This window comes from Oryctolagus cuniculus, chromosome 9 (genome assembly GCF_964237555.1).
Source record: "Oryctolagus cuniculus chromosome 9, mOryCun1.1, whole genome shotgun sequence".
NCBI lineage: Eukaryota > Metazoa > Chordata > Mammalia > Lagomorpha > Leporidae > Oryctolagus > Oryctolagus cuniculus.
In genome coordinates, this window is record NC_091440.1 from 116,857,065 (window position 1) to 116,877,613 (window position 20,549).

The 20,549-nt window shown below is 44.0% G+C and overlaps 1 protein-coding gene across 43 annotated transcripts in view; it reads left to right on the top strand.

The window, feature by feature from the left end:
* PLEKHA5 (pleckstrin homology domain containing A5) overlaps nt 1–20,549 on the top strand; it is a 265,114-nt gene that overhangs the window by 87,901 nt on the left and 156,664 nt on the right. Inside the window, exon 1 of one of the 43 annotated variants that reach the window (XM_070048496.1) lies at nt 9,977–10,671. The exons of 39 other annotated variants lie outside the window; for them this stretch is intronic. The gene's annotated coding sequence lies outside the window, so the exon portion shown is untranslated. Of the gene's footprint in view, nt 1–9,976; nt 10,672–20,549 lie in introns of those variants that run through there. 3 more of the 43 variants (XM_070048498.1, XM_070048504.1, XM_070048510.1) reach the window with 3 other exon arrangements.

Genomic DNA, 20,549 nt, shown 5'->3' on the forward strand with positions numbered 1-20,549 from the left:
AATAAGAGAGTTGACAGCTAAGACAAGGGACATGTGGCCCACAAGGCCTAAAATATTTAGTCTCTGATCCTTCACAGCAGAAGTTTGTTGGTCTTTGTTTTACATTTTGGACTTCTACATTGTAGATTAGGTTCCTGAGTGTTGATGAGATGCATAAACCCAGGGGCAGTATCATTATGTAAATTTGAAGTGATGAAAAGAGTGTAATGTTAACTTTTCAAAAATTTTTAGAAGAAAATCTTTATAAATAGAAATGCTTCAAAATATCAAAATATAGTATGATTCTTAAGAATTAAGCTTCAGCACATAGGCCTTTGCTTATTAAGATAATTCACAAGCTTTGCATAGACCTTGTGTGGAAGCACATGCAGCCACCATTTGAAAAGCTAATGGAAGGGGCCCACTGTGGTTCAGCGGGTTAAAGCCTCAGCCTGCCATATGGGCACTGGTTCAAATCCCAGCAGCTCCACTTCCAATCCATCTCCCTGTTAATGTGCCTGGGAAAGCAACGGAGGATGGCTCAAGTCCTTGGACCCCTGCACCCACATGAGAGAGCTAGAAGAAGCTCCTGGCTTCTTCCTGGCCCAATCTGGGTCATTGCAGCCATTTGAGGAATGATCCAGAGGATGGAAGATCTCTTTCTCTTTCTCCTTCTCTCTCTCTAACTCTGCCTCTCAAATATACAAATTAAAAAAAAAAATTCTAATGGAAGTTGGCATTTGGTGTGGTGGGTTAAAAGCCAGCATCCTGTATGGGTGCTGGTTCAAGGCCCAGCTGCTTCACTTCCAATCCAGTTCCCTGCTAATGTGCCCAGGAAAGTAGCAGAAGGTAGCCCAAGTGTTTGGGTCCCTGCACCCAAGTGAGAAACCAGGATGAAGCTCCTGGCGCAGCACTGGCTGTTAGGGCCCTCTAGGAAGTAAACCAGCAGATGGAAGATCTCTCTTTCTCTCTCTCTCTCTCTCTCTCTAACTCTAACTCTGCCTTTTAAATAAATAAATCCTTAAAAAAGAGAGAGAGAGAAATAGAAAAGCTAACAGAATGGGATATTAACTAATTTATATTACTGTGAAAAAGTGATTTGAAATTTTTATCATCTTACTCCAAATTGGAAATTAGGTGTGAATTTTGTTATTTGCTTAGAAGACTGTTCCGGTTGATTAGGCAACTGGTGTTTTCTCTAAATAGGAAAGTACAGTCTTGACAGTGAGCCCTCTGTAGTATCTTCTTCCTTCTACCTGTCTACTGCAGATGGCCTTGAAGAGAAACAGGTGTTTACTTGTCTGAAGATGTGCCATAGAGAAGCTGAAATGAGGGTAAAAGGCACAGAGTATAGGGTTCAGGGTGCTGTGAGGAAGGTCGAGGAGCTGGCACTGGTGCAGCTGGAATAGGAAATCTCAGGTGAAATATGCCTGTAGTAGTCTCACCAGCACATCGTACACCAGGTTGGCATTGTGATCGCTCTTAAAATGTGCTTTTCTAAATCAATGGAGAGGATTTTTATGAAATACAATATACTTTAAGGTATAAAAAGGAAATGGTTGAGAGGTGAAGCTATTTAATTTTAGCATTTTATTTTCAAAACATAAAAATAGCTACAATTTGGGGGCACTTAAACTGTACCAAGCACTGAGCTACACACATTTCAAAAATTTGTTCATTTAATGTACATAGTGACTCCATAGAGTAATAACTGGTGTTATCCCCACTCAACATGTGAGTTAACTGAACCCTAGAGAGATGCAGACTGGAGTGTGAAACCCTTCACTCCAAATGGCTTCACACCACACTGCTGGCTCCATTATGCGTACACTTGTCATCCTGCACATACCTGTCAGCTTATTCCTGGCTCCTGCTGTTTCCCTCTCTCTTTCTCCATCCTCTCTATTCCCAGTCCCATCTGTATTTGTAACTGTTAATTACACAGCTGTGCATAGGATGCAGGACCATTCATGTGGCACAAAAGAATGTAAAGCAGAAAGTGAAAGTGCTATAAACACTCACCTTCCTGTTGCTTGCCTTTTTGATTCCCGATGATGTATGTGTGTCATAGATACCTTCAGTGGCCAGACACCCAGTCTGCCTTACTATTTTTAACAGCTACATGGTATGTTCCTTATACCCTTGGATTTATGGAGCCATTCTCTGTGGATTATTCTCTTGGTCTCTGGTACCTTGTTTTCTCTTTGTGACTGTTTATATAACTTTGGCTAATGAGCAGCTGGTGTTTGCCTTACCCGCACTAATGAAGATGACTGGACTGTATCTGCCTGTCCAGTTTTAAGTTTAAAAATGCAGTAGTTATTATGTTCCTTCCATGGCCCTGAATGATATTCTGTTGAATATAATTTTTTAGTGTTTGGTTTCAGCAGCATGAGGTCTTGTGTCCCTTTTGTAAACTCTTAGAAAAATGTGTCTCCTTCCTTTCACAGTTATCAACAGAATGTGTTTTCTGTGTGGATGTTGACTGAAAAAACCCAGGGCGGCATTTGATCTGACAGTTCAGACGCCTGCATCCCAAATTGGAGTAGCTGGGCTCAATACCTACGTTCAGTGTCTGATTCTGGCTTCCTGCTAATGCAGACTCCGGAAGGCAGAGATGATGGCTGAAGTGCTGGACTGAATGCCCAGCTCCCAGCTTCAGCCCCCCTGTCCAGATCACCTTGGCAGGTTTGGGTAGTGAACTACCACATGGCAGCTTCCTCTCCCTCTCTCAGCCTCTCTGTTTCTCTTTCTCTGCCAGTTAACTTAAAAATAGAAAAAATCATTTTTTAATTGTTTAGGGATCAGCTATTCCAATGAAATGTTTTAAATTATTACATAGGGAGGCATTTGGCATGATGCTTAGTTAAGGTACCACCTGGGTCACCTTCATCCCGTACTGGAGTGAGTGCCTAGATTGTTCAAGTCTCAGCTCCAAACCCAAGTTCAGCTGCCTGCTAATTAATGCACATCCCGGGAGGCAGCAGGTGATGGCTCAAATACATGGGTCCCTGCCACCCATGTGGGAAATTTGGATTGAATCCTGGGCTCCCAGCCCTGCATGTTAGGGCACTTGGGGAGTGAACCAGCAGATGGGAAGAAGGGTCTCTCTCTCTCTCTCTGCCTTTTAAATAAATAAAATAAATTATTACATAGAAATGATTTAATTTAATTGTGGTTCTTCTTAGGCAATTAATAGGACTGTAAAATCCCATATATTGCTAAATACATGTATTAAAAACATTTGAACTGCAAACTGTCAGCAAATAATTTTTCCAAAATAGCATTAAGATAAGTAACTTAATTCCTGGCACAATTTTAGTAATTTATTTATGTAAAGAACGCAGTGTACCATCGTTGTTGATATGCTAGTTAATTATGCTTTTTATATAAGGCTTATTTGGGAAGTTTTTTTTTTTTTTTCCCTCTTTAGAAAACTAACTCCTGAAATGCAATAAGACTTACTGTATTGGCTGTCTACCTGAATATCGTAGAAACTGGAGAATATTTTTTAGATAGATGAAGCAGTGGAAGCTGTCGCTTGTTCATACGACAGTGGTGATGCCCGGCATCTGTGTGTTGTCCTGTGTTAGGCAAATGTGAAATAGCACAGAGAGACTGGGCGGCAAACAGAGCAAGTGTGGTCCTGCTAGTCCTTTGCTCAGTTTCCCAGCAGCGAAACCCCAGACATGCTCTGTGGTTTTCACCTTTCCCCAGTGACATGAATGGTGTGGGGCCAGCATTGTAGTGCCCCCTGTTGAGCCACTAGTTATGATACCAGCATCCCATATGGGAGCACCATTTCCAGTTCCAGCCGCTTCTACATCCAATCCAGCTTCCTGCCAGTGTACCTGGGAAAGCAATAAGAGACAGGCTCAAGTACCTGAATGTCATAGACATTGTGAATATTTTTAAATGAATGAACCAATAAAAGCTGTTGTTTTTCATACAACAGATGTACAGTGGGCCACTGACATCCATGTAGGAGACCCAGGTGGAGATCTGGGCTTCTGGCTTTGGCTTGGACCAGCTCTGGCCATTGTACCCATTTGGGGAGTAAACCAGCAGACGGAATTTGTGTGTATGTGTGAGAGAGAGACAGAGACAGAGATTTTGTCTCCCTCTTTCTTTCTCTCTGTCATTCTGCCTGCAAATTAAAACTACACTGAGGGGGGCCAGCATTGTGGTACAGCCAGTTAAAGCCATGGCCTGTAGCACCAGCATCCCATGTGGGTGCCAGTTGGAGTCTCGGCTGCACCACTTCTGATCCAACTCCCTGCTAATGCACCTGGGAAAGCAGCAGAGGATGGCCCAAATCCTTGGGCCCCTGCACCCATGCGGGAGACCCAGAGGAAACTCCTTTTTTGGCTTTGGATTGGCTCAGCTCTGGCTGTTGCAGCTATTTGGGGAGTGAACCAGCGGATGGAAGATCCTCTCTCTCTCTCTCTCCCTCACTTTTTCTTTCTCTCCCTCTCTCTCTCTAACTCTTTGGAATAAATAAAATAAATCTTAGAAAAAAAATTTTTAAAAGGCTTCACTGAGAGACACACTAAAATATAGGCTATAATTGAAAAGACTGTCAGTATCACATGCTGTGGAGATGAGGAAAGACTGGAACTCTCTTACACTGTTGGTAGGAGGGTGACATGACACAGGCTTTTTGGGAAGAGGTTGGCAGTTAACCATACACATGACCAGGCAGTACCGCCCCTCAGTCTCTAGCCAGGAAGAATGAAAACATCTCCCCCACCAAGATCTGCGCTGAAATGCTGCTAGCAGCATTATTCATAAAGGCCAGACAGTAGGAAGCAGTCCACAAGTCCGACTGCTGTGTATGGATAGACAATGTGGAGCATCCATACAGTGGAACACTGCCCAGCAACGTAAAGGAACAGGCGACGTGGTAGAGCGCCAGTGTACTTAAAACATTATTCTGAGCCGGCGCCGTGGCTCAATAGGCTAATCCTCCACCATGCGGCGCCGGCACACCGGGTTCTAGTCCCAGTTGGGGCACCGGATTCTGTCCTGGTTGCCCCTCTTCCAGGCCAGCTCTCTGCTATGACCAGGGAGTGCAGTGGAGGATGGCCCAGGTGCTTGGGCCCTGCACCCCATGGGAGACCAGGAAAAGCACCTGGATCCTGGCTCCTGCCATCGGATCAGCGCGGTGCGCCGGCTGCAGCGGCGACCATTGGAGGGTGATCCAACGGCAAAGGAAGACCTTTCTCTCTCTCTGTCTCTCTCTCTCACTGTCCACTCTGCCTGTCAAAAAAAAAAAAAAAAGAAAGAAAGAAAACATTATTCTGCCTAAAAGGAGCCAGACATCGAGACTACATATTGTCTAAGTCCATTTGAATGAAATTTCCCGAAAAGACAAACTCTAGCCAGAGAAAAACAGATCAGTGGCTGCTTGGGGCTAGGGTGGAAGTGGAGATTGATTGCAAATGGGACAGGAATGAATTTTTATGGTGATGGAGTATAAAACTCACTGTTGTGTGAATTTATAAGTTTACTAAAAGTCATCTAACTGTATACTTACCAATGCTGGGTACATTCAACCTCAGTAAAGCTAAATAAAAGCCAAGTTAGTCCCTTTGCCTTGGGTTCATTACTTTAGCTTCTTCTCTTCACTGCCCCCCCCCCCCCGCCCTTGTACCTTTTTTGACATTTCCTTAGCCACTGAAAAATCCCTTTCAGTAATTTTGCTGCCTCTACAAGATTAGTGCCATTTAGCTTGAGATTCCAAACTCCAGATCCAGATTCCAGCTCTGGTGACCTATGTGCGTTAACATTGACCAAGCCTCTGAGCCCAAGTCTAGATCTATAAAATGGGCAGATGAGTAAGAGAATCTGTTGATTAGGAATGCTGTGAATATTGAGTGAAACCATGTATTTGAAGCATTCTACATATGCTAGCTGTTATTTAGTGCCCATTCTTGAACAACAAAGCCCTCATAGTGAAGTGGTCTTGGTGATTGAGAGCTTAGACTAGCTCAAGCTGTGTGAACCCAAGCTGCAGCTCCACCACGTCCCCGCTGGTGAACTTGGGGCAGACAGTTCACAGGACACCTTGTCCGCTTTCTCATCTCAGATTTTTACCTGCACAGCCACATAGGTTATTGCGTGGTGCGTGATACAGTCCACGTGAGGTTTCAGGCACAGTGCCAGACAGAAGTTAGCACTCAGTAAATGCTTTTGTCGCTAAATCTGGCTTCAGGGCTCAGCCCTACCTCAACCTTTGCTGAGCCGACTTTGACCCCACAGTCCTGTTCCAGCAGCTGTCACAGGGCTGCAGTGGCATCCAGTGGACCCCCTATCTGAGCATTCTGCCCCTGACAGCTGGGCCCTCCTCCCTGATTCCCTTCCTTGGCTCCCTCAGCTCCTGATGGGCGATTCTGCCACTCTGATCCGCCCCCTCCCCCTAGCTTCTTACCTGGTCTGCGCTCCCTTTCAGCTCCCTCACCTGGCTTCTCTTCTCCCAGCCACAGAAACTGGCAGCCTGCACCATCTCATCTGCTCCTCCTCTTGTTCCATGAACTTTACTCTGGCTCTGATTCCTTGTTTGAACTCCAGGTGTCTTTCCTCTCCGTGGAGGATTTGGCCGGGTGGCTGTCAGGGCTCTAAGCTCCCCTGTTTGAAGTGGATCTGGTTTTCCGCTCACGTTCCTTCTTCCCCTCGCCAAGCTTCGTCTTCCTCGGCTGCGTGCCTTCTGCCGCCCTTCACCGCTGTGTCCCCTGGCTCGCTCGCCCGGTCCTGGGCCGAGATCCTTGCAGGCGTGCTCTTCTCTTCCAGCCCAGCACCATATCCTGCTGATGGCTTTATCCTCCCTGGAATATGTCACTTCCTCCCCAGTCTTACCTTCTTGCACTCTAAGATCTCCCTGTCAGTGCCCCAGCCATCAATCTCCCTCCTTCCCATCTGTTTCCTACAAGTTGCCAGCGGCATTATATTTTTAAAACATGGCTGGGACCATGGCACTGCGCTACTTTAAAATATTTAGTGTCTCTGAAGTGCTTGCAGGGAGGGATACATTCAGTTATTCATTAAAAGGATTACTTAAGAAGCCTTTTTTATTTAGATTTATTAATATATTTGAAAGGTAGAGTTGGAGAGAGAGGGGGAGAGACAGAGGAAGTGAGATCTTTCATCCCCAAATGGCCAAGTCATAGCTTCTTCCAGGTTTCCCACATGGGTGCAGAGGCCCAAGGACTCAGACCATCCTCAGCTGCTTTCCCAGACACATTAGTAGGGAGCTGGATCAGAGGTGGAACAGCTGGAACTTGAACCGGCACCTATTTGGGATGCCAGAGCCACAGGCAGCGGCTTTACCCTCTCTCACAGCGCTGGCCTCTTAAAAAGCCTTCTCTAAACTGGCTATATTCCTTGCTCGTCTGTTTCTCTTTTTCTGCCTTTGCTCCATGTACTCAACGCAGAGGCACCACCTCTCCCTATGTCACGCACCTGCACTGGCTGCATACCTTACCCGCGTTGTTCCTCTGTCTCACGTTCATGTGCTCGGCTCCCCATGCACCAGTGAATATCGGAGCAATAGCTGTTAATCACAGCAGTCAAGGAGCTTCTTGGAAATGAAATGTGTGGCCTCTCCCACGTGCGTGTGTGTGTGTGTGTGTGTCTACCCGTGCGCACATCAAGGCTGTGCAGATGATCCTGGCATCACCTATGGTCAACAAAGCAACAACGGATTACATTATAAAGACTCAACTCAGACCGTGGAACACCAAGAATCAGCGCTGGCATGTCAGTGTAGGTTCATCTGTGGTACCCATCCGTGTGCAGGAGGAGGAGGAATATGGGAAGTCTCAGTTTTCCTGTGCAGCTAGAACTGCTCTAAAAAATAGACTGCTGCCATGGAACAATTGCAATATAAGACTCATTTATTCACTTCCCGTCTTAGTGTCCTCCTCAGCCCTCCCACTGGTCAGGTATCCAGTGACAGCTGGGTGTGTGTCAGTCATGGGCGCATCCTCTTGTGCACATGCGATGGAATGCACTAGAACTGCATGTTCATTGGGTACTCTGAGGTCGGAGAAACGGGTTTTATCTTTGGTGGAAGTGTTCAGTCACTGGGGTAGCATTTGGAAAGCATGTCAGCTTTTGCTGGTGGAGAAAGGTAAGCCATTGAATGAGTGAGTGATGAGATGGAAGGATTCTAATTGAGGTGGAAAGGATGCTTGCAGTTGCAAGGTGATCTCAGTTTGAAATCAGAATGCTTGAGCTGAGTGTGTAGAAGAGAGGGGAAATTCGTGTTACCGAGCAAGTAAGTGGGAGGGAGGACCTCGGAAAGTGAATTTGAAAAGAGTAGAAGTGTGCCCACCTGGGTAACACTCCCACCTGTTAGAATTGCTTCTTTCTTGGGGTTGAATCCATTTCTTCTGCTGAACCTTTCCCTTGCTCCCATTATCCAGGGCCCAGAGTGCTTGCACCAGCTTCCACATCCCTTCCCACTGTTGACAGCTTTCACTTTGCATTGTTCACACTGCCCTTGCCACAGTTTCCCCAAGTCTCCACAGAAGGTCCCAGGTGCACCGCTGTCTCCTCCTGGACCTCTCACCTGCTCTGTCCTCCTCCCTGTCCTGGGCTTCATCCTCAGTTTTCATCCAGCTATTTCAGAGTTCACCCCTCTCCCAAAAGCTGTCCTAACTCCCCTCCTCGGAGTATTTTCTCTCCTCGCTCTAAACCATTGAGAATGCTGGAGCCCCTGTATTAAGCCTTAGTACATACAGTAGCTCTGTGTGCTCTTGGCTGGTCGTCCCTACTAGTGAGCTCTTTGAAAAACAGAAGTGGTTGTGCTTGTGTTTGTTTCCACTGCATTGCAATGTGCCTTTTAGATAACATGTTCTCCATAAATATTTCTAGATCACAATTAGATTTGTTATTTGTTTTTCAGTGAAGAAGTTTTCCTTTTTTATTAAGAGATCAGAGCTTTACCCACCTGACACAGTACCAAGCGTACATAGCACACAAGACAGGTATTAACGACCTTCTTGGTGTGTTGTATGACTCGGGATTTGCGTGTGTACTCTCTGCTCTCTTTTCCTGGGCTTTTCCTTTTGAGATGGAACCCTTACCCAGCACACAGTACCCACAGTTTGGGGCAGTTTTTACCTGCCTAGCGCTTACTGGCAATCAGGTTGCTAAAAAAAATGTTAGTTTTCTTTGAACTTATTTGTTTTTCCTGGAAATGTGTTGAAGTTAGGTAAGATTTCATAAATTGTTCTCAATTTCTGTTAAAAAAGTTTTTTTAAACATTTTAACTTTTGCAACCTCTCTGATCACTTTTAGTGATCCAGTCCTCCCAGCCGTCTTGCTGCTGGGGCTGTGGGATTTGCCCGTTTCCCATGTCTTTCCCAGTTTGTCCATGCTGTCTGGCAGTTAGGAAGCAGCTAGCAGGATGGGAGGCTTCCCTTCTCAATCATGGAGCATGTGTGTGGGTGCATGGTTCACAGCAGGGACTTAGTAGAAGTAACCAACAAGAGTTGTGAAGAAGGGAAGAGCCCTGTTAGCATATGAGTTCATTTAAAGCTGTGGTCAGCCCCACTCCACCAGAGGTCTGCTATCCTGGGCTTGATGCGTGTCAGGTGTTTGAACACTTCCTATTTTTGCTCGTCTGCCCAAGGTTAAAATGGCAAGTGGATGTGAATCCATTGTTTGGGGCTGTGCTAGGTTCTGTTTATGGAACAGAGGATAAGCTTCTTGGCCATATTTCCATCATTCCCAACTCCGTGGCCTTTGCAGCAATTTGCTCAAAAAACAAGGCAGATTACTTCTTTGATGGTATAAACATACATATGCAAAGAAACTTGGTCTTGAAAATGCAAAATTATTTTTAAGATACTGTTTTACAGATTTATCAGTACAGTCTGTTGTATGATCCTTTTATGTATTACATAATGTATAATTTGTATATGAGAAAAATTTGTTGCTGTAATTTGAAGATAGCAAACACTTCTTTTTTAAAAAAAAAAAGATTTATATATTCGGAAGAGTTACAGAGAGAAAGGAAGAGGAAGACAGAGACAGAAAGATTTCCATCTGCTGGTTCACTCCCCAGATGGCACAGTGGCCAAGAGGAGAAATTAAAATACCACTACATAGGTTGCAGATTCTTTTACTTGGTGAACAGGAGAAGGATGAAAAAGTTAAAAGTGGATAGTATGTAGTTTACTGCATTTCTTAGTCATCATGTTTGCATTTGGGGAGCACATCTGGATGGCTTGAAACTTGAGTTCACCCCAACATTGTGGGATACTTACGTTGACTTAAATATTGAAAGCACAGGATGTGTTCTGATAAAGGTGCAGAAACGTTTTCATTCCAATCAAATGAACCACAAAAAGCATGAAGTTAAAAACAAATGAGTTATCACTTGGTGTTTCTGTCTAGTTCATTGCAGCAATGATCTTCCATTGAGTCTGCAGCCCTCTGAGGTTTCGGAAGTAGGTCATCACATGCCGGGATGAAATACCAAGCCATTTAAATTAGATACTGAGCATGCTCATAGGAAGTACTTACTCCTGGAGATTGCAGTGTGCTTCAGCTTTCTTCTGGAGGCAAGAGCAGAGATCACAGTGTGCCCTTTTGTCATCCTTCTGTCAGAAAGCATGTAATTTGTCTTTAAAACTCGGGCGCCTGAGACAAAGAGAAGACTACAGGTTCTTAGCAAAGGGCTATTTGGTGAGTTAATTAGCTGTTACTCTATTTTGTATCTTCCTAGCAAGGCTATGTCTTCTATCTGCTGTGCCTTTTTTCTCCCCCCTAAGCTAAATCTTTATGTAGCAAGTAACTTAGATGTGGAGAAGATTATTTCTGTTGTCTAAATCGTATTCTTTTGAGATGTTTCCAGTGCATTTCTCAGGTGACAAGTTCGTAAATTGCTGTGATGATGCTCCTTCGTGTTCTTCACAATTTCATTTCCTCTCTTATGCTGAATAATGCTGGCAGGGTTGTGTGCCGAGAGACTTCAGGATGTGTCTGTTGGACAGCTGAGCATTTTTGTTCTTGTATTTTATGGAATTATAATTTTTGATTTCAAATTCCTTTTCTAGAGTTAAAGTAATAGGCAAGACCCATTTAGCATAGGATCAATAATTATTTAAAGAAAATCAGAGGGTATTTTGCAGTAATGGGTAAATGTTGCTTAATAGATGGTTCGGAAATAAAAGTTTGCTTTGTAAATATAATTGGTCATTTCAGATGCCCTAAAATTAAATAAGATTGACAACACTTTGTAAAATATAAAGTGTTACAATTTTCCATAGCCATATTTAGAATTATATTTTCAGTTACTAAATTAGCCACAGCAGTGTCTGGAGCAAAATAATAGTTCCTGTTGTTTTGGGTTTTTATTTCCTCTGAGCTCATATATTGATGATTGCTAGGAATATAATCTTACTTAAATATTTTATGATTTTTTCCCTAATGCAAAGTGTTCATATTTTACCATAAAGTTAAGGGGAGTTCTTGTTTTGGGTGTTTTTTTTTTTTTTTTTTTTTTGGCATTTCCATGTTATGCTCTCATTATACCATGTAATATTTAAAACCTGTAAGTTATTGTCTCATGATGAACATGGTTTTGATTATATATTTATAATAGATGACTTTGGGTATCGATCTTGTGGGTGTTGTCCTAGAGATTGAAATGACATCACTGTGCTTGAGATAAACTGTTAGGTTTTTTTTGACGATCTGAAGAGAAAGCATAACATTACCATATATATTTCCTTGGGCAAAAAAAAAGCATGTTTGTTAACACCCAAATGTCAGGTGGAGAATCTGAGGCACAGAAGAGAAGGTGCTTTGAAGAGTTCTAGAAAAATGATGTGGGGGGTGGGAGGAATAGGAAGAGAATACTAAAAGCTTAGTGCCTTCAAATGCCAGCAATTATGTGACGCTTCCTGAAATATCTGTATTCTGTGAGCTGCCCCCACTGTGCCATTTCCCAGGATTGGCACATGAGAAGGAGGTGGGTGGATGCCTGCGCTGGTGTATTCGTGGAAAGGCAGCTCAGCAGTTAGAGACGAGGGCTGGGTGACATCCCGAGACGCGTGTTCCCACTTCCTACCACTGACTCAGTTGTGCGACCTTGAGCATCTTGCACACCCTGTTTGTTTCTGTGTATTTTTAGTAGAATCCTTTATATGGTAGAAGGAGGTTCATTTAAGGTTTCTGAAGTAATGGGATTATTTCATGGACTGTGGCAGAGGTTCATGAGGGCTGTAAGTCATTCACAAATAGCTACTGCAGGGAGAAAATGAACACATGTTGCTTCTGCAAATGCTGTGAATGGTTTTCTGTTTTAATTAACAATATTTCAGAAGGGGAAAGTGTGTGTATATAAGTCACCTGTGGTCTTGGAAGCTGATTTGCCAGGCGTCCACGTTCCGTACGTATTATGTAACTCACAGGTGACAGACGTGATTTCAGCCTTTCTTTCCCCTGTTTGCTGGGTGGGAGACTGGATCATGACCTTTTCTTGCCAGAATCTCGCTGTACACTATTCTCCTCTTCTGTAGTTAGCCCCATTTACTTCTGATCATAGATCTTCAATAGACAATAGGTAATCAATGAAAGCTTTATAAAGAAAAACATGGAGAAAGACTGGGAAAATGAAAGAAGAGAAATGTGGGTAGGCAAGCCCTTGAGAGCGAGATCTGGTTTCTAAAGATTAAGCATACACCTCCATCTTTTGTTCATTTCTGTGCACTCATTCACCTGACAATGTCTTCCTCCCACAGAACATGTGTTTCTTCAGCAACGCTTAAAGACCTCAGGTGGGGCCGTGTGAAGATGGAGTCTGTGGCCAAGCCGTTCTGGAGACTGAGGCTGAAGAAGCCCATGTCTGGCAGTTTCTTGTACCCCAGAGCTTAATATTCTCTGGAACATGTTCACTTTGAGAAGGAAAACTGTAACACAGGACATTAGGCATTTGGCAAACATTTTAATAATTCTCAGTGTGAGCTCTCATAGAAATATCTAGATAAGAAAAGGAAGAATCATGGGCTTTGCTTTTATCTTTCATTTTGTAATCTTAGAATCACAAGATAATGCTATAAAAAACATATGGTTAGTAGATCAGGCGATAGTTATATAAGGCTAAAACTGCATTTAATTTTTTTTTAACTTTAGAGGCAAAGAGAAAAAGAGTGCTCCCATCTGCTGGTTTTCTCTCCAAATGCCTGCACAAGCCCCCAACCAGGAGCCACAAACTCCCATGCAGGTAGCAGGAACCCAGTTAATTGCACCAATACTGAGACCTACCAGGATCTGCATTAATGGAAAATTCAAATCAGGAGACAGAGTCAGAAATCGGACCTAGGAATTCCAGGTCCAGGAGCTCTAAGGCAGCATCTTAACCAATAGATAGATGTCCTGCCTAAGACTGCATTTTCGAAAGCCCTAACTAGGAGCATGTACTGTACTAGGAATGTGGGCAATGAACACTATTTGAAGGATTTCTAATAAAACTGTGATCAAGTAAAGATTTTGCTAATTTTCACAAATTTCTTCTCTCTCTTTTTTAAATATTTTATTTATTTATTTATTTGAGAGGCGGAGTTACAGACAGAGAAGAGAGGCAGAGAGAAAGGTCTTCCGTCTGCTGGTTAACTCCCCAAATGGACATAGTGGCTGGAGCTGTGCCATTCCAAAGCCAGGAGCCAGGAGCTTCTTCCAGATCTCCCGCGTAGGGTCAGGGGCACAACCACTTGGACCATGTTCCACTGCTTTCCCAGGCCAAAGCAGAGAGCTGCATTGGAAGAGGAGCAGCCAGGACATGAACCAGTGCCCGAATGGGATTTTTTTTACACCACATTTCAGGGCTTAGCCCACTATGCCACAGCACCAGCCCCTCTTCTCATTCTCTTAAAGTGATTCTTTGATTATTCCTGTGGAGAAACAAATTAATTTTCAAGGATGTGATTCATGGTGGGGAATAAGTGGTGGGCCTGGGTTCTAACCTGGCTTCTGCCATTTGTGGCTCTAGACAAGTATCCTCATTTCTCTCGACTTTATCGAACTATAAACAGAAATATTAACATCCTCTTTTTAGATTTGTAAGAACCACACTTTATATTAAAAACCTACATGATATTGTGGCAGAAAGTGTTCAGTGTATGTTTGTCTCTTTAATGTGCTTTCTTTCTTGTTTTTTGACAGTGGATAAATTTTTATTGAGCCTTGTAGTTTATAGCATGAGGTAAAAGGGGAAACAGTTCTCCTTAACCAATATTTCACACAGCTGTAGTAAAATACTTTAGACTTGCAGGCCTTACAAGGGATTACATCTCTCAAAAATCAGGGTCAAGTAAACAAGTTCTAGCTCTGAATTTTCCACTTGACTTTTCCTTTACAATAGTAGCAAGCAAGGTACAGTTTTGTGGGGAGCAACCCGGACTAGACTGAGTTACTGGAATTAAGACTTATTCTGTGCATCTGCTCTCCCACAATATGGCGCTGGGAGAGAAGAAAACAGCTTCTACACAGCTGCCTCCAGTTCAGCCAATAAACAGCAGGACCTGCTCCTGATTGGAGGAGAGCAGCGTACTCGGCGTGTGGGCAGCCGAGTTAGGATTGGCGGAGGAGGACTATAAAGGAGGAGAGAGACGGCATGCACCAGGAACATCTAAGGGGAACATCTATCTGGAGGAACACCTGTGCAGCCCCCGAGAAAGCCGGCCTGCGGTGTGCCGCTCCCCTGCGGAAGTGGGGAATGTGGCCAGGGGGAACTGCCCTTCCACGGAGGTGGAAGGGATAGTAGCCAACCCGGGAAGAACCAGCAGCAAACCCGGGAAGGGCCGAGCAGACGAAAGAACAGCGCAGGGTCCTGTGTCGTTCCTCCACGAAGAGGGGGAGCGACACAGTTTCTTCAAGACCAAGTTTTCTCACTGTTGCTGATGGTTTTCGGCCCAAGTACTGCCACTCTGGTCAGTACCCACTACTTCTTCAGAATGAGCCCTGCCTTAGGCAGAATTCTGACGTCACGTTGTCCTCTCTTCCCATAAGCCCATTCTGCTTCCGTCTCCAGTCAAGCCTTTTCTCCTTGACTCACAGCCGAAAGTGCACCACCCCATCCTCTGAGAACTTTGCCTGCTCCAACCCTGAAAATCCAAGCCTTGGCACTTTTCTCCCTCTTTGAACTTGTTTGAATGTCAGCGTCCCGAGCATCCTGTAGTCGCACGTGCCTGGCCATCAGACAGCAATGTCTCCCTTTAGGAGAAAGTTGGTTCTATCTCTCCTTTTTAGATCAGAATTTTCTATATTTCAGTGAACCCTCATTCAGCATCTCTTCAGACTTGACTTCTTTAGGTTTATCTTCATTCAGCTTCATAGTTTTCACTCGCTCAATTATTTTACTTGTGTTTTCAGAACCTTGAAATGCTTGCTTTCAAAAAGATGTTAGGCACTGTAACCGGATGTGTTACATCCCTGTGCACATTTCCTCATCACTTATATGCTACAGGAGACCATGAGTGGTGGACCTGAGAGAGTTGATCACGTCCCTCGGCCGCTTAGGGGACTGAGGTGGGTGTTGCTTGGCCCCCAGAATGCTCAGCCAACTCAGTGTTGGTCTTGTTTGCTAACAAAACAGTAGTCCCCCAGAACAGAGAACAATTTAAGCTTCTTTTTTTTTTTTTTTTTGAGGATTTGTTTACTTAAAAGGTAGAATGATTGAGGGAGGAGGAGCAAGAGGGAGGGAGGGAGAGAGAAAGAGAGAGAGAGAGAGAAAAATCTTCCATTCTGGTTCATTCTCCAAATGGCTGCAACAGCCATGGCTGAACATAGTAGAAGCCAGGAGCCAGGAACACCATCCTGTTTTCCCACATAGGTGTCAGGAACCCAAGTACTTGGACCATCTTCTGCTGCTTTCCCAGGCACATTAGCAGGGAGCTGGATCAGAAACAGAGCAGCCAAGACTGGAACCAGCACTCAGATACGGAATGCCAGTGTTGCAAGAGTGGCTTAACCCACTGCTCCACAATGCCAGCCCCCCTTGATTAAGTTTCTTGTTAAGCTGATGTAGAATTGGTATTTTGCTGGTTAAGTAGCCATATTTATCTGGATGTGAAGTACCAGACACTGAATATGCAATTTAGAGAACTTTTAATAAAAAACACATGCCTTAGCAAAATCCTAGAAATAGTCTTGAGATTTTTATTTCTGACATTTTCCAAGTAAAAGTCTGAAACGTACTTTGTAAAGACAGAAAAGTGCAAGTCTAGGACACAGGCCATGTGTCTTGTTGATTCAGAAGGAGTCCTGCCCTGGGCCATTGTTGAGTGTGGTGGTTAGTGTGGGAAAGGTTGGATTTAGGCATCAGGGCCTTCTCCAGCCTTCCTGATGTCTGGTAAACAGCTTGCCTGCTGTCTCACACACATCTTGGGATTTTTTTTTCCCTGTTCAGATGAACTATGATGGAGTTTCTTTTCCCCTTGTCAAGAAGTTGTTGCTTTTGATATAAGCATGAATTTTCCTTGGAGCTATACTTTTTTTTTTAAAGATTTATTTTGTTTATTTGAAAGAGTTACAGAGAGGTATAGACAGAGAGAGCGGTCTTCCATCCACTGATTCACTCCCCAAATGGCCACAACATGCCGTAGCTGAGCCAGTCTGAAGCCAGGAGCTTCTTCCAGATCTCCCACGTGGGTGTAGGGGCCCAAGGACTTGGGCCATTCTCAGCTGCTTTCCCAGGCCACAGCAGAGAGCTGGATCAGAAGTGGAACAGCAGGGACTAGAACCAGTGCCCATTTGGGATGCCGGCACCACAGGCCGAGGCTTTAACCCACTGCACCAAGCACCAGAGCTATACTTTTTCTTTGAGAATAGATGTCCAAAATGCAGTTAAGTTAATGAGAAAGTATGATTATTGGAAACATCTTTCCTTTGAGGACAACTTGCTGAAGGCAAGAAATGGAGAATTACAGCAGTTAACATGTAGCTAGCAAAATTCATCCAAGAGATAAATAACTTAATATTAGTAAATAGTGCCCAGTCTTTTATGTAAACAAGAACTTGTAGAATAAAGGATGTGAGTGATAGGAGACTTAATCAGCATATATGTTTCCTGCTGTCAGAGAATCACTCATCTTCACTACCCTTTCTCTACTTCTCCAAAATGCTAATAAGGAAACAAGACTGTTTTCCCGATTAAAAAAAACTGACCCATTTATAAGCTTTAGCAGTGACATTCTGTAGAGTTACTATGTAATTCTAGACATTAACCTGAAGTTTAGTACAGTGGGTGTTTCTTGGAGTATGTGGTGCCCTTTCATACTTTTTTTGATACTTAAGAATCGTTAGATAATTATTGTAAAAGCAATCTGGACATATAAAGAGTTTGAATGAGAATACCCATGTGCACACTATAAACATAAGGGGAAAAACTGTCAGTACATACAAACTTATAATGTATGTTAACCATTTGTAACCACTGTGTTACACATTTCAGTCATTTCTTGCATCTGAGAAGAGGGGTTTAACATTAAATACCCAACTTCTCCTTTAAGGTCATATTTTAAATTATTTGAAATATTTAGATAGCCTAGTTTGTTTTTTTTTTTCTCTCATATTAACAACAGGTTTTGTTGTAACAAATTTAAACCTAGATCATGTTTTCTTCCATGTCAAATTGTTTTGAAGAGTAGTAGAAGCTCCATGATCTTGATCAGTGACTAGGGTGGGGGCTTTTGGGATATCCAGGGATACTTCAGCTGGAACGGAAGGAAATAGTGGTAGGAGCAGTGTTTATACCTAAATCAACTAGACTTCTTAATATTTTTAAACAGAAGGTCATGAAGAGTTGTCCCTCGACAGTTTGTTCTTAGAGCCAAACGTCTCTAACCCAAGGTGAATAATGACCCTCAGAGTGAATACTGCTGACCCCCTGGTCCCCTCCCTGACTCTGATGGCAGAAACACAGATGTGACTAAATTAAGGACTTTAATATGATATTTTCCTGGATGGTGTGGGAGGGGGCTTGGCAAATGCAAGTCAGAAGGGTCCTCATTAGAGGAGGTGGACAGAGGGAGGCTTCAGATGTGTTTCAGAGAAAGCTGTGAGGTGCCAAACCCAGAGGTGAGTGATGCAGCTGTAAGCCAAGGAGTGCCAGAGAGACCAGGAATTGATTCAAGTTAACTAACAAAGACAAAATTAGAACAAATTAAAGGTCCTAACTGGCCTTTTTTTTTTTTTTTTTTTAAACCATTCTAGAGTGCTCCAGTGAACTTAGCAGAAGTTAGATGTGCAGGCAGAGAAGGGCTGAGGAAAGTGGAAACAGAACTGGACGTGGGCTGGTGGCCTCCGAGCTACTGTGCTTGTCAAGGGTGAGGCAGAGAGGACTTCCTTCTCCTGCTGGCTGGAACTAACTGGGATGTGGTCATTGTCTGTCTCTCCTGATTTCTTGGGAAGTCAGATAAACAGCTTAGTTCCAGATTAGTGATGTGGAACTGCAGCACCAGCCACTCCCTTCTGACTTGGTCTGTTGCACTAGGTCCTCACTCCAAACCAAGAACCTCCTGTAAGTTGTTAACAACAGTTTTTGTTGTAACAAATTGAAACCTAGATCATGTTTTCCTCTATGTCAAATTGTTCTGAAGAGTAGCAGAAGCTCTATGATCTTGATCGGCAACTAGGGTGGGGGCTTTTGGGATATCCAGGGATACCTTCAGCTGGAACGGAAGGAAATAGTGGTAGGAGCAGTGTTTATACCTAAATCAACTAGACTCTTAATATTTTTAAACAGAAGGTCATGAAGAGTTGTATTAGTTGTATTAGTAGTATTAGGTTGTATTAGTTTCTGTGGCAACTGTAACAACTTACTATGACCTTGGTGAATGTCATGACTGGGATCATATGGAATACACACTTTCATAATTCTACTTTTTATCTGAAAATTTATTACTTTTTTAAAGGTTTTTAAACAATTTTTATTCCAAAAAGTGATACATGTATTGTAGAAAATATTTTTTAAATGGACAAGTAAAAGGAAGTTAAAAATCATTCATAATCCTGCTGTTTTAAGATTGGTATTTTGGTGTTTCTTAATTTCTGTTTATTTAATTGTAACCTGATGCTGTCGAATAATGACTGAGATCACATGACTTCTTAGGATCAAATTTTCTAGTTTACACTATCTGATAGTTCTGTCTGTCCTTTGGCCGCTTTGTTTCGTTTTGTGTGTTTTGCTCTTAAAAGTCAGAGTTAGAGAGAGAGCTTCATCTACTTGCTCACTCCCCAGATGGCTGCAACAGCCAGTGCTGGGCCAGGCTGAAGCAAGGAACCTGGAGTTTCATCCGGTTCTCCCATGTGAGTGGTGGGGCCCAAGGATTTGGGCCATCCTCCACTGCTTTTCCCAGGCCATTAGCAGGGAGCTGGATTGAAAGTGGAGCAGTTGGAACACGAACTGGCACCCATTAAGGGATGCTGACATCACAGGCTACAGCTTAAACTGTTAAGTCACAATGCAGGCCCCTGATCTTTTTTTTTTTTTTTTTTTTAATTTTATTTAAAGTACTGGGGTTATCGAGTAGTAAAGTAGAAGAAGTAGGCCAGCGCCGCGGCTCACTAGGCTAATCCTCCGCCTGCGGCACCGGCACCCCGGGTTCTAGTCCTGGTCAGGGCCCCGGATTCTGTCCCGGTTGCCCCTCTTCCAGTCCAGCTCTCTGCTGTGGCCCGGGAAGGCAGTGGAGGATGGTCCAAGTGCTTGGGCCCTGCACCCGCATGGGAGACCAGGAGAAGCACCTGGCTCCTGGCTTCGAATCAGCACGGTGTGCCGGCCCCATCATGCCGGCCACAGCAGCCGTTGGAGAGTGAACCAACAGAAAATGGAAGACCTTTCTCTCTGTCTCTCTCTCACTGTTTGCTCTGCCTGTCAAAAATAAAAATAAAAATAAAAATAGAAAACCTCTGTGTGTGTGTGTGTGTGTGTGTGTGTCTCTTTCAAAAAAAAAAAAAAAAAAAAAGAAGAAGAAGCAATTGAAGCCCAATCATGTCGCTCCCCCTCTTCGTGGAGGAACGACACAGGACCCTGCGCTGTTCTTTCGTCTGCTCGGCCCTCCCCGGGTTTGCTGCTGGTTCTTCCCGGGTTGGCTACTATCCCTTCCACCTCCGTGGAAGGGCAGTTCCCCCTGGCCACATTCCCCACTTCCGCAGGGGAGCGGCACACCGCCGGCCGGCTTTCTCGGGGGCTGCACGGGTTCCCTTAGATGTTCCCCATAGATGTTCCTGGTGCATGCCGTCTCTCTCCTCCTTTATAGTCCTCCTCCGCCAATCCTAACTCGGCTGCCCACACGCCGAGTACGCTGCTCTCCTCCAATCAGGAGCAAGTCCTACAGTTTATTAGTTGAACTGGAGGCAGCTGTGCGGAAGCTGTTTACTTCTCTCCCAGCACCATATTGTGGGAGAGCAGATGCATAGAATAAGTCTTAATTCGAGTAACCTAGTCTAGTCCGGATTGCTCCCCACAGATCCCCCTTTCTTTTTATTTTTGGCGTTGATACGCGCCTGTCTTCGGTGTCCCGCGGCACACACTCTGCTCTACTTGCTAGAGTTGCCACAGG